General features: G+C 39.7%; 1 protein-coding gene across 7 annotated transcripts in view; it reads right to left on the bottom strand.

Moving 5' to 3' along the window:
* Positions 1-16161, bottom strand: part of LOC148011436 (ATP-dependent DNA helicase Q-like SIM) — a 117794-nt gene that overhangs the window by 52475 nt on the left and 49158 nt on the right. The gene's annotated exons all lie outside the window — the stretch shown is intronic.

Below are 16161 nucleotides of genomic sequence, written 5' to 3'. Positions count from 1 at the left end.
TGTAGAAAATGCCACCAAGCAAGACACCTAGCCACTGAATGTACACAAAAACCAACAATACCAAGAGCCTTCTATTCCTATTGTTTAAGAAAGAACCATATAGAAGAAATCTTCTCTTTGAAAGAGACCATTAAAGGAGAAAGTAAGAAGAGGAAGCAAGGTTCAACTTGCTAGAATCAAAGTGACAACCAAAGGTATATAGAAAAATGTAAAATTTTCCCAAATCGCCCTAACCCTAGAAGGTCAGGGTGAAGGCCACACTGGAAAAGATTGTCCTTGTCTAGCCCCTAAAAATACCACTACTACTAACAACCAACCAAAGGTTCAAGAATATCCATCCAACTTAGCGGAGTTGGAAGTAATCGCAATTATACATGCTAAGAAGAAAGAACTAACAATTCCAAGAGAGTACCAATGCAAAATAAACCCAAACTACTCTACTCTAGGGAAGACTGGGTTGTTGAAGCTCTTAGACAATGATTTTATACATAAAACACCCAATGGCTATAACAGTGAATGGGTTTCGCTCATTGTGAGAGTTTCAAAGTAGAATGGACAGCTTCACATCTGCATGGACTTTCGGGAACTCAATTCCAATACAAAGAAGAATCACTTCCCTATTCCACTCATTGATCTATTGTTGGATACCATTGCAAGCCATGAGTTGTACTCTCCTTATTGGATGAATTTAGTAGCTACAATCAAGTGCATATTGTAGAGGAAGATTGATCAAAGATAACTTTTACCGCAAAATCAGAGACCTATATATACATAGTAATGTCGTTCAGACTATGCAATGCCTCAACCACCTTTTAATGTGTGATGACTTCCACTTTCATGAATTCTTTACATGAGTTCATTGAGGTCTATTTAGATGGCTTTTTGTATCTATCCCTTAAGGAATATAAAGAAAAAAAACATGATGATCTAGATCTTCCATATGCTTTTCTATTTTTAGTTGAGATTGTTACTCCATGGTATGCAAACACTAACAACCTATTGGCTACTCAATAGTACCTCCCTTGGTCTTTCTTGCAGAGAGAAGAAGAGATTACTATTGGAGTCAGCCTCCTACACTATGCTAGGCAGTGCTTTGTATAAGAAAGGCAAGAACAAAGTGCTTTGCAAATGCGTTGCAAGAGATGAAGTTTATATTATATTGAGGTCTACCATAATGAGCCCTATGGAAGACACTTTGCAGGAGAAGTGACTGCTTGGAAAGCTCTTCTTACCTATCATTGGTGGCCCACACTACATAAAGACACCTATGGTTATTGCAAGTGTTGTGACATGTGTAAACAAATAGGAAAACTAACTAAAACTAGTGCCATGCCACGACAACCCATCCTTTCACTAAAGCCATTCAAAAAATAGGGCATCGACTTTGTAGGACCCCATTAATCCTCCTAGCAAAAGGAAGCAAACCATGTATATCTTGGTATATACGAACTATGTGATAATGTGGTGCAAAGCCAAAGCTCTAAAGAGAGATTATAGCAACAACGTGGCCCTTTTCTTGTACGAAAACATCATCACTTGCTTTGGCAATCCACTTGATCTCATCAATGAAACAGAGCTACCCACTTTCTCAACAAAATCATGGAAGAGGTTGTTGAAGTGTATAAGATTAGGTATTGAAAGTTAACCTCGTATTACCCCAAAGCCAACAACCAAGTCAAGGTCACCAATTGAATTCTTTGTTTGATTCTAACAAGAATTATAGCGCACACACATGATTGGAATGATTGACTTACAAAGGCCCTCTAGGCGTATAGAACCTCCTATAAGGTCATCACACAATTGATGCCCTTTAAATTTGTGTATGGTATAAAAGCAATCTTTCCTATTGAACTCAAAGCTAACCTCTTTGCGAGTGGCTATCAAAGAACACCTAGGAAATGAAGACTCCCTTAAATGCTGCTACTACATTGAGAGTGCTTGGATGAGATTCATCAAATGGCGTTACAATGCATAGAAGCCACCGATGCATGGCACAGAGTGTACTACGACGGTTTGATCAAGCTAAAGGAATTTAAAGAGAGTGATTTAGTTCTAGCCCATCATTTGCGATTTGGAAAAATTCCTAGAAAGCTTCAATAGCTTTGACTTGATTCCTATAAGGCACTTGCAATCAATCCTAATGGTTCAATCCATGTCCAAGTTGTTGACACCTTTGAAGATCCCTTTCTCATCAAGGGCTTTTCCTTCCCAAGAATCTTTATACTCACAACAACTTGTACCTTTTCTCTCTTGGCACGAATCGCATTGATCCTTTCAATGCTACTGATGATAATCCTCATGATAATCTTAATGGGGCGATACAGTCATATATCCTCTTCTCCAATACCCGCCACTCCTCTACTGCCGTCTCCTTCAATCTTGCAAATGTAGCATGGTTGGTTTTAACAAATATTGCTACTATCCTTCTCTGAAAAAAAATTCCATTATGAGAATAAAGGACTTTAGTTCCTACCATAACAACATGTTCCTAGAGCAAAGATAGAAACATCCTCAGGAAGGGCCCAAAAAAAACAAAAATTTGAAAATTTTATTATGAGAGAAAAGAAAACAATTCTCTGCCATAACACGCCTTACCCTGAGAAAAGGCGGCAATATCCTTAGGGTGGGAAGCTAGCTAAATAAAAGATGGTAGCATCCCTAGTCCATACCCTCTAATGAGACAACAAATATCCCACATATAATGTCCACCTCCTTGGATGTGACAATCCCTCATCAACATTCTTGGATGCAATTATTGTGGTCTATTATACAATAGCAAAGAATAATTAAAAAACAAAATGTACACAAATTGCAAGAGAAAAGAAATAGAAAAAGTACGCATGACACAAGATTGGGTACAATCTCTGCCTCATGTATGAGTGAGCATCTCCCCCATGCATGTATTTATGGGTTTCTCATTAGCTTTTATGCTCAAAATACAAGCACAATGCAACCAGTGTCACACATGGACCCACACATAATAAGTCACCGATCATGTGGCAAATAGAAAAACAAAACATAAAAATAAGTAAATCTGAAATCATCTTATTTTCATAGCAATTTCCATAACATTGCATGGGGATTAAAAAGCAATTGTCTCCAATTGATAAAACAAAAAAAGCTGCACGAGTAGACAACCACGTATTAGCACTACCTCATATGGCAAATCTGCACTACATTAAACCAAAACATCTATGTACTACCTCAATGTGGTGAATCTGTGGATATCCCTATGAAAATAAGGCAACCATGGATTTTCTGGATACACTTCCTTATGTGGCAAATCTATACCTGCAAGCATTAATGTGACTACGAGTAGTATGCAATTAGGTAATCATAAGTTGAGTTAGCATCAATTTGTGAATCCATATTGCGCAGTGATTAAAAAACAAGTGTCCCCAATTGATAGAACAAATAAAACTGCACAGGTGAACAACCACACATACTAGTGCTGCCTCATATGACAAATCTATACTATATTAATCCAAAACATCTATGTACTGTCTCAATGTGGTGCATCTATATATATATCTCTATAAAAATAAGGCAACCATGGATTTTCACAGTACACTACCTCATGAGGTGAATCTATACCTATCGGGCATTAATGTGACTACAAGTGGTAGACAGTTATTAGGTAATCACAAGTCGAGTTAGCACCGATTTGTGAATGCACTAGGATTTCTCAACACAATGATTTTTGTATTTAACAATCTAACTTCCAAGTATTAAGTTATTTATGTGTCTTTCTTTAACAACAAAGAGTCATCTACAACTTGAGTAACTAGTGGGTTTTCCTTAAGAAGTTTCAACAAACTAATATGAAATGAGTTATGAATCTGCCAATGAGGAGGAATACCCAATCTAAATGTATTATCATAAATCTTATGAATAATACGGAATGGCCCATACTATCTTAGAGCTGACTTAATTTTAGGATGCCTTTCAATGGATTTCGATCTCCTCTTTCCAATACATAACTAAACTAATTCATTTTCTTGGAATGTAATGACCTTGCATTTCTAGTTTTCTTAAAGTGCATATCTCAATTGTGACTGCTTAATCTGTTCAATCACTTTTTCTAGGACTTTCCTATCGTTACTAGCTAAAGTATCAACAATTGGAACATCAATAGCTATAGTGGTCATACAGATAGGTGATTTCTTTCCATAGATAACTTAGAAAGATGCTCTATCAGTAGCAAAGTACGGAATATTACTATAGGCAAATTGTACTATAGCAAATGTTGGTTCCAATTGTTTGGTCGGTCAATTGTGTAGGATCTAAGAAGGTCAACGATAGTACTATTTCCTATTTCAGTCTAGCCATTGCTTTCGAGGTGGAAAGCTGAGGTAAAATCCATCTTAGAGCCTAGATTTTTAAATAATGCTACCCAAAAGTGATTACAAAATCTACCATCACGATCAGAAAGTGTTACCTTTGAAAATCCGTGATGAGAAAAGTAGTGATGAATAGCTTAGCAGCTTGTAGTATGGTTACTATCTTTTTACAAGGGACAAAGTAAGCTTGTTTATTGAATCCATCCTCTATAGTCCATATCATGTCATTGTGTTGTGCGGACATCATGGAGAAACTGGTACCAAAATCTATCGAAATTCACTTCCATGGTTCACTAGATACAAGTAAAGGCATAAATAATCCATAGGATTTACTATGGTGACATTTTATGCGTTGGCACATAATGCATTTAGACACATTTTGCAATATCATGCTTCATTGAAAGCCAATAAAAATATTCTTTACATGCAACTACAGTAGGCTAAAGACCTCTACAACCTATATAAGTTGGTATGTGCATTTTATTCATTACAATACTAAAAGATGTAGTAATACACAACTTTCTTTCATAATACAAGAATCCATTGACATATATATAATGATAAAAAACCTATGGTGTTAGTATTTTGAAATCTTTGCCAAACAATTGAAAAATCAAAATCTATCACATACATAGAAATCATAGCACCCTAAAGTTTGAACTTAATAATAAAAATAGAATTCAAGTACACGTCTTTAATTTTATGAAAACCAAGCAAATGATGTCAAGAAACATTTTCGCTAGACCTATGACTCAATGCATCTACAACCACATAAAGCATATCCAAGTTGATATTGTACTATTGGATAAAAAGTGATAAGAAATTCATTCAAGACGTGTTTGATAGCTTATCAATCTATTTTGATAAGAGTTTCAAATCCCATAAGACTATATTTCCAAATATCCAATGCATGCACTATGGCAAGTAGTTCTTTGTCATATGTACTGTAGCTCTGTTTTGAGAATTTCAAGTTTTCGGCTTTCATAAGCAATAAACAAGATGATATTTTACATTGAAACCATGGCTATGCCTAAACCACTAGCATCAATCTCACTCTTAGAAAGAAAGGCTGAGAAAATTCTAGCAATTGGAGTATATGTACATGGGTCTAAAGGTATTTTAAGATGCCAAAGGATTTCTGTTGGCTAGGATCTCCCTTTCAATATTCACATAGGGAAGAAGGAAATGCAATGCCTGATCTTGGACAAGGCTCACAACATGGACAACAAGCTAAAACGGTTGCTGTTGGTCAAGATACAGAGCCTTCAAGGTAAAAAGATATTGATGACTAGCAAGCGGAAGAGGAATTTGATTATCAACTTAAAAATCGAATGAAGACAGCAGCAAATCTTTGAATTGAATTGACGAAAGATCCTCAATTCACTTGATTTTTGAATACTCCAATGAAGAAGAACAAGGGCAAGAAGAAGAAATCATCTTCTATGACTTCAAGATAGCATAAAGCACCAAAGAAGATGCCAAAGCCTTCTCAAGAAGCTCCTAATGCTGCTAATGAAGAAAAGTAGTTGGTATTAATAGAGCAAGGTATACAAATGCAAGGCCATCATGGAAGTGTCAATCCAATGGATTTTGGACAATCGGGTATGCATGCAATGATAGAGCAGCCAGGATACTTTGGTAGTAGCACTATTTTTCATACAATGGTTGGTCAAGGACTGCATACAAGAATGTATGGCACAACTCCTTATGGTATGCAACAACTTATGCATGGTGTGCAAGGCCCCATATACTCAAGAATAACCGATAATATACATAACCCTATATATGGCAACATTGATTTGATGCCTCGAGCACAAAGTGGCATGTTTGGTAATGCATTTGTACCTCCAACTGCTTATGGGGCTCAAGGAATGAGTGTTCGTCATGCAAATTCTATATTTGGTGTTGGTCATTATGCAAACACAGCATGTGGACTCGTTTTGCAGCAGTCTGTGTATGACAACTTGACTCCCAAAGGGGCAACAAAAGACTATGACGCGGGTGGAAAAAGGGTGAAGTTTGAGTCCTTCAATGGTGCACAAGATTGGCTAAAAATTTGGACTTTTATTCAGCAATTTGATGCAACCTATTCGAGGGGAAACTTCACCAAATCCTCTAAGATTCAAAAAGCAACCACTTTATTCAAGGGAAATGCATTGTAGTGATGATTGAAGGGAAATGCATTGTAGTGGTGGTCCACACTCTTAATGCAAGGTAGAGCACCCTCGATATGGGTGCAATTCAAGAAAATGTTTACATCAAATTGGCTGACTAGTACATTTGAGGTGGGCATCATAACAACTTGGAATAAGTTAGATACAAAAGAATGCAAGAATTTGAAGTAATACAATAAGAAGTTTGGGATGCTTTGTTGCCAATAACTTCCTATTGTCCAGTTTCTCTTCATGAGCAAGTGGAAAAGTATATATGTATGCTACCTAAAGGAATCAAAGATTTTTGCATTAAATCCACTGTGTCTAGCACGTCTTAACTTATAGAGACTCCTACTACAGTTGATGCATTACTATATGGGAAAGATTTGGGCTTTCAAGAGAGTGGGGAGAAGACGAATAAGAAGTTGTCAAAGGTTGAAAAAAGGGGAAGATCTGAAAAGAGGTCAAAACAGCAAAGAAAGGGCTGGAAATCACTTACACAACGCAAGGAATTAATAGTTGCAAATAAATGCTTGTTTATGAACAGGAGGGTCACATAGCTAAGGACTGCCCCAATAGGCAGCAAGCTAGAAAATTAGAAAATCAAGGAGATCCCATTAGTAAGAAGCCTAAAACATCAGTTGGTTTGGTGTCGCATATTGTTAGTAGTTAGCCCAATGATGATGCTACTAGGTTATGCAGAGCATGGGACAAAATCAAAGATCAGATGCTTTGGTCTTCTTTGATAATGAAGCACGAGCTAACTTCATCTCTACAGACATGTCAACTTGTCTAGCCATGAGAGGATGAGATGGGACCCATGCAAGAAGTTAGTATGGCATGCAAGGGCCATGCAAAGCCTATCATACTTCTCATTGGAAAGCTTCGTTTGCACATTCAAGGATATGTGGACAGCAAAGAGTTCTTCATTGCTCCACTTGAGAGTTGTGATGCCTTAGTATGTATGCCTTGATGCCATCGTATGCATGCAATGATTGGTTCACACGGTAAAGTGATCACTATTCAACATAAGGGCAAGACCCATACTTTGGATATAACGTTAAAGGGAAATCTGTGCCTATTGTATCAATTGTAGCCATTTTCAAAGTAATGGAAAATCACCTTTTAACATACTTAGTTTTACTAAGGATAAGGTTGACAATGAAAATGTTGGAAACATGTCAATGTTAGAGAGGGATCACATTTCATTTCTGAAAATATATGCTAATTGCTTTTCTTAATCACTTCCAAAAAAGCTATCACTTGAACGCTTGAAGAGCATGGCATAGATCTTATCCCTAGAAGTAGCCCACCTAAGGGCTGAAATTCATTTTCAGAATTCATTAATTCTGAAAATTGATGAAACGGCTGAAAATTGCTGAAAATGAGATTGGAAGGCTACCACTTGGCAAAAATTCCAATGCAATGGGGGAGAAGGTTATTTGGGGGCTGGAGACGCTGGTTCAATGCATCCAAGCTGTGGAAGAGAGAGAAGATAGGTTACTAATCAATTTGTGATCCTATGGAAACCATCTGAGGCTGCAAACTGCAACAGGAGACTAGGAGAAACAGGTGACAGCAGTTTTGGCACTCCTAGGCAGCAAGGACAACTTCTAGATTGATCAAGGCAAGGCAGCAGCCATTCTCAGGGGTTTCCTACGTGGAAATTCAAAAATCTCTCTCTCTATAGCATTCTCTCACCTTCTCTAGGCTATTCCTTGATAATCTCAACAAATCTCAGCCATTTGTAGCAGATCTCAGCCAAAATTGGTGGACAGCAAAGGAATTTCTGCTATAAACCCGAATTTCTGCTATAAACCCGAATTTACAGCAAAAATTAGGATTTAGCAGCCACATTGGGACCCATGCCAACAATTAGAGGCATTGAAGACTGAAATCAGCAGCTGGAATTCAAGGAATTGCCAAAGATTTTATATATCACCCCATAATTGATTCGGGGCAACATTTGGTCAGTCAAGGTTCTGTTTTGGACAACTCCTCGTGAAGATCAAGGGGCAAATGGCTCAAAAGGCTTGTTGATCGTTTGCGACAACAAGGGGCATTTGGATCAGCAAAGGAGATTAAGGAATCTCAATTATACTCCATCCAATTGCAATATAAGGTAAAGAAATACCGAAAGGGGTACCAATTTGGAAACCAACAAGGTGTCCAAAGTCCAAGATTGTATGGTAAAGTGTACATTTCAGTTTTGTGAATTTGTTAATTGCTGTAGTTGAGTACTTAATCAGATTTTCACCACCCTCTCCAAGAAAGAAGGCTGGTTTCATCAACCAAAGCCATTTGAGTCAAACAAACTCAATCATAGCTAAAAAATTTGCCATGTACTAAAATTCACAACTAGAAGTAGCCACATTGGGTTGCTTCTTGCTCAACCATGATATGCATAAGCGGCCAAGCATGAAGCAAAAACCACATGTGGATACATTAGTGTCATAACAACTAGCCCAACCAGAATCCAAAAAAGCATGTAAATCTAGCAATAATGATCTCCCCTTAGGATAAAACAGCCCAAGATATTGAGAACCATTCCAAGTAGCGAAAGATCCACTTCACTGCCTGCCAATGCTTAGTGCCTAGGTTATACATTAACCTGCTCATTTGTGACATTGCAAATTCAATGTCAAGTCTCATAATGTATACATAAATCAAGCATCCAACAGTCTGTTGATAGAGAAAGACATCAAAGTAATCTTGGCCATCATAAAGGCTCAACTTCAAACTTGTCTCCATAGGAGTAGCAATAAGCTTGTAGTCTCAAGACCAAATCTCTGTAATAATGTCTAAATATACTTAGTTTGACACAAAGCGGTAACTCCATCACACTACTTAAACTAAATGCCCAAATAATGATGCAATAGGCCCAAATCCAGCAAGTCACAAGCTGAATTCAACTCAGCTTTAAAATCAATAATACGTGTCTCATTAGGACCAGTGAGCAAAATGTCATCAACATAAACCACAATCATCAAAGGCACATCACCTTCATGTCTGACATATACTGTGTTCTCTATGGGACTATTCTGAAAACCACATACAATCAAGTATACGTATATCTTCACATAACAAGCCTGAGGTGCCTACTTTGGACCACGTCACCATCTCCAATGCTATCATCAATTTCCAACCTGATCTGGTGCCCTCACTGACGCTTTGCTCCAACCGAGACTATCGAGATACTTCAGCCCCATCCTTAAGTGCTCCTTCCTCTGATATCCCACCATTGGATATCCCAACCCTAATCTAGGCCGATCACACCCTTCACCCTTTTCTTCTAATCGGAGTCCCTCTAGTGCCCATCACCATGCATCATGCTCGCCAAGGATTTATTTTCCTATCAGAGGACCGGTCACAAGTATTAAGTGACCAAAGCCCCACTGATTCTCATACTACCATAAGGGTCAAACCTTCCTCACATGTTTGACCTTTTGTCTAGGTGGCGGTCTATACTCTAGACGAATATTAAATCAAACGAGTGGAAAAGGTGACATCAAGACTAGGGGGAGAGTACAAGCCAGCAATAAAACCATCTCATCCATGTTTATGATTCATCTCTTTGGTCACAACCTCACTCAACCATCTCCAAGCACAAACATATTTTCCAAGCAACAATTCCATCTCAACATCCACCATTCAACCACAACACCTCAAACATGATACTACTACTTGACCATTATTTTCAACTACATCACAACTATTGAAACAAGATACAACTCCAAAAAAATCATCTTATAGTTATCCCAACTTTATTATTATAGCATGGTCCTCATCTTCAAATGACAAGACTTTCCATGCAAGTACACTATACCATGGTATGTACATCACATACATGCACTCATAGTATCGCATGATCCCTATCTCCAAAAGGCAACAAGACTAGTCAAACACAAGGTATGCTATAAGAAATCATCATATCCTCTTATCTCAATATCCTGACTAAATCATTGTATGATCCCTAACTTAGGAATCCCAACTTTATTATTATAGCATGTCCTTATCTTTAAATGACAAGACTTTCCATGCATGCACAATATACCATGGTATCTACATCACATCTCTGCACTCATAGTATCGCATGATCCCTATATCCAAAGGGCAACAAGACTAGTCAAACACAAGGTATGCTATAAGAAGGCACCACATCCTCTTATCTCAATATCCTAACGAGATCATTGTACGATCCCTAACTTAGATAGCCATGTAAGTGCAAGGGCAATTTGGGAAATAGTACTTCATTAATACATCACTACTTCACTCTTTTGTGAGGATAACAGGTGCTATTCTAGAGGTTAGTTACTTTGTGCCTTCTCTCTCTACCTTCGCAATCTTCGCTACCAATATTGTCATTGCATGATTGCTATCTTCAACAACACTGTGTACGTTTATTTTATCACAAGATACAAAAATCCCAAAAAAAAAAAGATCCTTATAATATCTCATCTTTGTGCACACCACATTGCCATCATATGATCCCTATCTTAGATAGCAACACACATAAGCAACATAGGTATGGTTCCATATTACCTCTTACCACTTAACCCAACATCAATCTTATAGAATGATCATTATTTCACAAATAATGTATCCAATTTCATACGGCATTGTATGATCCTTAAAGACAACATACCCATCCAACCACAGAAGGCATTTCAAGTAACCAGCTCATCATCCTATCATAACCTTCCAAGCATGAATATAGCATATTTCCTATCGTGTACTCCAATGCTTCTCTTCTATTAAAAGTATGGGTGAAGAAAACAGTGTGCTATTTTGCTACCCTATAGCCTATTATAATCTCCAAGCAATATAAAATACCGGGTGTCACACTTAAGGAACCCATCTTGCATATACACTCCAAATTCCGGCGGTCCTAGGTGCTACATCTTGGAATTGCCCCATTGTCCCATCAACATGGGACTAGTGCATTACCTAAGCCATTGCTTCCACTTATACGAGTATCTTCTCCATTCTAACAAGTATTACTTTAACAATGTGATTTTCTTAGGGTGTCCTATGACACTACACTCACATTTCTACTTTATCTTGATAAAGCCTACTCTAAACAGATCAATAATTTACCCTAGGTTCCATGAAGTGTATGTACTTGCATTGCCCCACAATGTACAACAAAAGACGCAGCCACATTATTTACTCACCCCTATTTATTTTCTTCATTCTAATATTTCCATTGAAAAAGGGAAGGATTAAACACATCTCTTAAACCCTCTTCAATTACATTTTTACTACATGTGTACTTGCAACCTACTGCGCATTTCTATATTTTTTTCTCGTGTATCAAAATAACATGACATATTTAAAGTCTAGGCCCTAACCCTGGCCTGTTTTTTAAGTCCATTCTTTTTAATAATGATATTGCTACAAAACAATCGAAAGAAAAAGAACCTAGAATTTTATGAAGACAGTCACATGTTCATGCACTCATTGATGGTCCTATGTTGTCCTCGCATCTTCGTAGTGTTACGAGAGTGAAAGATAGAAGGTAGAGAAAAGGAGGGGTAGGTGAATGCCGCACACATGGGCTCTTGTCCTTCATCTCACCTGTTATTCCTATCCTTCTCTATAACTTTATGTCCTCTCTCTCTCTCTCTCTCTCTCTCTCTCTCTCTCTCTCTCTTTTACGTGAAGATAATTGAATTAAGTAGTGAATATTTTACATTAGACCCAGAACTTTAATAGAAAGAGAAAATCACACTGCAAGTGTAGAGCGAACAATAGCCAGCCAGGGGGCAGCAATGTCAGGAAGAACCAGGTCAGCTGATATCATAGAAGAAATCTGCCATAGCACTAAACCTCAAATACGGGCCACATGACCATGGATGCCCGAGACCGAATCAAAAATAAAGGCATTCCGAGTATGCCAAATATACCACAAGGCGGTCCATCTCAAGAACTGGAACAGGCAGGAATGATCAGAATGCAAAGAAGGCATGGAGGGCAGCTTTCCCATAATCCATGAACGGGCCGTTATCCGTAGCTGAGTCACCGAAAGCCACATGCGAGGAATAAAACATCAGATCTGTCGCGCGCAACTGGACAAGAGACTAAAAGATGAAGCAATGTTTCATCACATGTAGTGCAGAATACACAACGACCAGCAGAGATCTTTCGAGCACACAACACCTCTCCAGTTAGAAGACCACCAATCAGCAATCTCCACAAGAAAACTTTCCCCTAATAGGGAATCTTAGACTTTCAAAGCTGAAGGAATCTTTCCTGCCACTTCTTTTTGTCATCCCTAATATGCCATAATTTATTCACCTTTGTAGTGACACATCTCTTGGCCTCCACCATCTGATGGTATATCTCGTTAGCAAACCTCTTCTCAAAATCATCCGGTATCACAAACTTTTAGTCACGCCATGGATACAATGGCTGTAGCACAGGTAAAGGAGAGAACCTCTGAAGTTTGACCTGTATGGATGACCAAATGTCACAATATCCTCAGGGTACCCGAAAGTATTGACAAATATGCCGAAAAGAGTAAAGCCGGGACTGCCCAAGAATAACACCGTCAAAAACTGTCTGCAACCCCAAACAAGCCATCCGATTAAACTTGAATGCAAATCTTTGTACGGCCAATCTAACAACTTGGAGGAGGCCAAGAATTCTCCTTGCAACGAATTCGCGTCCTTGCGAATCTCAGGAGGGCGCCAAACTGAAAAACATAAGATCTCCTGCTAGGATGCAATCAAACGAGAAAGGAGAAAAGACTAGGTGATCTTAACAGGCCTCGAGGAATTAAGCACATGCCACCAGGAGGCACAAATGACCCTGTTACCATGGAGATGCCAGTCTTTTCAATGAAAAATTTTGCAATGTCTGACCAAGGATGACTCTGTACACATAGCGCTTGCAAAAGGGTCAGCCTCAAGGCTTTCATATGCAAATTAACATCCAGCAAAGTTGCTCCCCCTGTTCGTTCTCTCTCTCTCTCTCTCTCTCTCTCTCTCTCTCTCTCTCTCTCTCTCTCTCTCTCTCTCTCTCTCTCTCTCTCTCTCTCGTAAAAGGTAATTGTATTTACGAAAAAAATACAAGATTACTTGATTACAAGATACATGATGACCCTAAGCCATCATGTGAAGAGATTCCAGTACTACGAGTTACAAAGTCATGGCAAAGACGCGGAGGAAATTGCCATATGCCACGGACGTAAGTCCTCCCTAGAGAGCATGTCAGAATGCTGAAGAAGATCTAGCTGCCAATACAAGAGGCCCTTAAGCCTAGCAATATGCCGCTAAACATTATAGGCGGAATCAAAAAGAAAAGCATTCCGAATGGTCCAGTTATGCCAACAGCCCCAATATCGAAGAAAGTGATACATGAGCTTCATATGTGGCTGTGCCGGAGTGGGGTATTTGGGCTGCCCAAAAACCCAACCAAAGGGGCATAGTGTGAAACCAACCACCACTCGCCAAACAGCTGACAAGAATAACCAGACTTTCTTAGCGATGGGGCAAGAAATAAATCGGTGCCGGGCGGATTCCACAGTAGTGGTGCAAAAGAAACCGTTGCCATTGGAGATTCGTCGCTTGGAAAAAGCTGAAGCAAGCGGAAGACCACCAATCATCACTCTCCAAAGAAAGACCTTATATTTGAAGGGTGTCTTGTTCAACCAGCCCTCCATCACAGTTGCCCTCCACCATGACCGGGATTTACGCAATCCCCATAGAGTATTCGCTTTAGTAACCAGCCATTGATGATCTTTAATCAGAAGATGATACACCTGGTTAGCAGAAGCTTTGCTTAAATTCAGCCAGCCTTCGAAGTCCCAATCATGCCAGGGATGATCCGAAGCAAGGGCAGGAAAGGGTTGTCTGCTCTGGAGCACCATCAAAAGCTGTTCCCATAAATGCCTATATCCACGAGGGATCCTGAAAAGCCTCCTAGCTGTACGAAACGATATTAGCACATTGCGATTGGCAAGGGTGGCATCCGCGACTGAAAATAAGCCCAAGCGTGCCATCCGGTTGAATTGTGATCTAAGCTCGTGTTTACCTTCCCATGAAAGTAATCGCGAGACTGCCAGCAATTCCAATTGAAAAGAATTAGTAGCTACGCGATCCTCCGCTGGATGCCACTGAGCCTTCTGGAGGACCAGTTTCCAGGAAGATACCAAATGAGTAAGCAGCGATGAAGAAGAACTGGAGAACCGCGAATCAGCATTAAGAACATGCCACCAAGAACTCCGGATTTGGGTATTGCCATGCAGAAGCCCATGATCCTCAAGGAAATAACGGGCTATAACGACCCACGGATGATGATCCGAGCACATGGCGCGGAAAAGAGACCAAGGGAGTGCCAGCATGTGAGTTTGGGCATCTAAAATAGCCCCTCCACCCATGTGTTTGGGGGTGCACGCATGCAACCAAGAAATCCAGGAAATACCTGCATGCAATGAATCCTTCTTTCATAGCATGAAACGAATAGACTGAGTAAGAGCATTCAGAGTCGTAGTAGTCCAGGGCAGCAATGGCAAGAAATATGTGAGCATTGGCAACATAATTGTCTGGGCTACTTTGAGGCGAACATGGAAGGGCCAGGCCTGAGACTTCCAATACAGAAACTTAGCCGCCATTTTCTGAGAAATCCACTGCAGAAGCTGCTTTGGGGGAACATCAACACCCAAAGGGTACCATACCCTGCCAGTCCAAGGACTGCAAATCCGACTCCGTGCAGCTGAGAATGGCTGATTTGAACACATTGATGCAAAGGCCGGACGCCTGACCAAAGAGAGCCCAAACATCCAATGCTTTTCAAAGGTTATCCTTGTCCGCACGCAAAATCATAAAGCTGTCATCAGCCAAGGATTGACTAATGAAGCACTGTCCAGAAGGAAGCGACAATCCAACCAACTGAGTAGAAGCTGCCATATGAGATAAGATCGAAAGAACTGGATGAGTCGCAAGTGCAAAAAAGAGAGGGCTCAAAGGGCACCCCTGTCTAACAGAGTGGGCAAGGACAAATGGCTCAGTAACACCTCCATTCAGCATGACTCCCGAAGACGGCGCAGCACGAGACATCCGAGCACCAAAGCCCATAGCAAACATAAGTTCAGCAACGAAAGACCAGTCCAGATAGTCAAAAGCCTTTTCCAGATCCAATTGAATCAGTACGACCTCCTGATTAGAATGCCTTGCATAATCAATCGCCAGTTGCGCATTTAATACATTATGCAGAATGTTTCGGCCCTTAATGAAACCATACTGGAGAGGGTGTACAATGGCAGGGAGATGCTTATGGAGCTGATTCGCCATTACTTTGGAAAAGATTTTATACATAGAACCCATCAAAGAAATTGGGCGCCAATGTTTCAACGTAGACGGCGAAGGAACCTTTGGAAGCTGTTTAATAAGTCCTTTTTTCCATGAGGAAGGCATGATCCCCGTTTCCCACACCTGCTGAAACAAAGCCTTCAATGGTTTCGCCAGTTGGGTAGCAAAAGCCTCAAAGAACTCATTGGTGAGACCATCCCAACCCAGACTTTTATCCTTGGGCAAGTGTAACAAAACGTCCATAACCTCTGCCTCATAAATATCTGACTCCATAGTAGCTTGCATGTCCTACGGAACATGATTGCGGACCAGGTCATAAAAAACCGAACAGGCCTGAGTAGTTTGGGCTGAAGGTGG

Source organism: Lygodium microphyllum, chromosome 28, assembly GCF_053477565.2.
Source record: "Lygodium microphyllum isolate KBCC chromosome 28, Lygodium_microphyllum_v1.1.10, whole genome shotgun sequence".
Taxonomy (NCBI): domain Eukaryota; kingdom Viridiplantae; phylum Streptophyta; class Polypodiopsida; order Schizaeales; family Lygodiaceae; genus Lygodium; species Lygodium microphyllum.
The sequence above is the reverse complement of the archived record's forward strand: the minus strand, read 5'-3'. Positions and strand labels throughout refer to the sequence as shown.